We start from the raw sequence: 2831 nt of genomic DNA on the forward strand, positions 1-2831 counted from the left end.
GCCAAACTCATCCATCTTACCAACCGTTCAGTGTCTTCCATTCCACCCTGCCAATCCCTCTATTGGCTGCCACTCATCCAACAAATTAGATTAAAAATACTAACTATAACTTGCAAAGACATTTACAACTTGGCCTCCAGCTACCTCACTAACCTAGTCTCAAGCTATAAATCAAATTGTTCTCTTTGTTCCCCCAAAAGACCTCCTGCTCTCTAGTTCCTTTGTCACCTCCTCCCATGCTTGGCTCCAGGACTTCTCCTTAGCCTCTCTCATCCTATGGATTTTTCTACCCCAATCTGTCTGACTATCTCCTACTCTGTCTACTTTTAGGTGATCCCTGATAATTTTTCTCTTCAGAGAAGCCTATCCTGCCTCCACCTAGCAACTGTACTTTTATTTTCTCCATCAGCTCATCCCCCACAGTTATTACCTTTTTTATCACTTGACTCTCCCTTTTAGATTGTAAGCTCTAACAAGCAGGGCCCTCTGATTCCTCCTGTTTTGAATTTTATTGTAACTGTACTGTCTGCCCTCATGTTGTAAAGTACTGTGTAAACTGTTGGCGCTATATAAATCCTGTATAATAATAATAATACATTTAGATCTGACCTCTGTTCTGTGTTCACATACTGTGTTATCTTAAGGAAAATGATTAGCTCTTTCAATCCTTATCTTGGGGCTACAAAATAATTAGGGTTTGTGTTGTGAAGATGAGAGAAAAATTGGATCTGAGTAGTTTGGCAAGAGATACTGGGTAGGGCTGACACCACTCAGTCCACAAAAATGCTCTGTGCTCTCAGGCAGCAACAGAACCTTGGAGCTGAGTACATTTCTGGCAAACTGTTTCTTTCATTGCATTTATAAATCCACATGGATTATAGCAATATACTGCATATGGTTTATTTTTTGATTTGCCCTGACGTACATTTTAAAGAACCCGCCATCCTGTTATTTTTTTATAAATAGTTGAATTTTGTCTTGAGATTTCATCAGTACATTTCTAATAAATGTTTGTTAAATGGGCAAGATCTAGTGGACACTTTAATATTTGGTAAACAGTTATAGCAAATATATATCAAAATCCATTCCTCTATAAAAGGATGAGGGGTAAACTTTCCTTTAATTCAGGTTTGTTAACAAAATGAAACTTAGGGTCATAACGTGTGATAACTTTTCATGGGGTCACATGATATCTAATGAGAGAAGCAACTACCTAATTACACATGTGCAATTGGCTTATATAATTCCATTCATACTGTTGTCAATCACAGCTATATCACATTCTTCAAGTTCAGAGCTGTGGCACAACCTTTAGTATGATCCAGCTTCTGCAGGCTAACTTTGTGAGTATACCTTGGGCTGAAGCGTAGTCGCTAGAGATGGGCCAAATAACCTCCTGTTCAGTTCGGTTCGCAGCAGAACTTTTGAACAGGGGAAAAGTTTGGTCCTGAACCGTAAACTCCATTGAGGTTTATGGGAGCCGAACATGGGAAATCAAAATTTTAAAGGCTTATATGCAAGTAACTGGCCATAAAAAGGGGTCCTGAGTACTGCCCTGGGGGGGCATGTATCAATGCACAATTGTTTTTCAAAAACAAACGTAATGATGCTTAACCCCCCTGGCGGTATTCCCGAGTCTGGCTCGGGGTTAAAATTCAGTACCATTAGCGGTAACCCTGAGCCAGACTCGGGATTGCATCGCTGGATCCAGGATGAGCTTACTTACCTTATCCCCTGGATACAGCAATGTCTCCCTGCACTGCGAGCGGCTCGTCCCCTGCTCGATGTATCGACATCAACAGGCTCCATTTCCTGCGAGTGTTGCGACCCACGGGGACGGAGAACCGCGCCAAATTAAAAAAGTAAAACACACACTATACATACAGTATACTGTAATATTACAGATTACATTACTGTGTGTAATTATTTCACATCCCCTTTGTCCCTAGTGGTCTGCTTAGTGCCCTGCATGCAGTTTTATATTATAAAAACTTTTCTTTCTACCTGGAAACTGGAGATTGTCCATAGCAACCAAAACTGTCCCTCTACATCAAAAGAGGTTTTAGACCAGCTAGAAAACAGCGATAATAAATTAGAATCACTCGCAGAATTGAGCGATAGTGATTTGTGGGGAGATCCATCATCAAATACTGAAAAGTAATGACATCGACAATTCTGCAACTGAGCAAATTTCAGTGTTTTTGATTTGATTACATTATTGAATCATTTTTATTATTATTATTTGGTATAATTATTTATAGTTATTTATTATATTATAATTTATGATTTAATTTTTCAAACTTTATCATACCCGGGATGTCTTTTAGACTCTGGTTTGGACAGATTTAAGTGAGTTATTCGTAAGAATTACAGGACTACAATATAAAACGCCAAATTTTCATGCAAAATAATGGTACTGCTTTCAGCACCTAAAATCTGAAATAATCATACCGCCAGGGAGGTTAAAGTGAAACAATAAAAATGCCTGGGGGTTCCCTTGGTCTGCCTGTAAAGTGGCGCATCTGTAGCACATATATAACCTGCTGACGTCACCAATCAGTATATGCTGGGTCAGTGATGTCACAAGGGGAAGTGGCCACCAGGTGACCTCACCAGGTGGCCCCACCCCTTACCTATTTAAGAACTTCACAGAGCTTTCAAACAAAATTGTTTGAATGCTAAGCGTCTATTTTTGTTTCCAAGTTTGTGTTTTGGTCTAATTTGTAAACTGTACTTTTATTAGTAATTGCCAGATGGAGTTTTTTTAATTATAAAAAAATAAAAAAATAAAAAAATAAAAAAAAAGAACTTCACAGGGCTTATCGGAATCT

This window comes from Lithobates pipiens, unplaced genomic scaffold, assembly GCF_037356315.1.
Source record: "Lithobates pipiens isolate NorthernLeopardFrog02 unplaced genomic scaffold, aLitPip1_a1.2 Scaffold_19, whole genome shotgun sequence".
Taxonomy (NCBI): domain Eukaryota; kingdom Metazoa; phylum Chordata; class Amphibia; order Anura; family Ranidae; genus Lithobates; species Lithobates pipiens.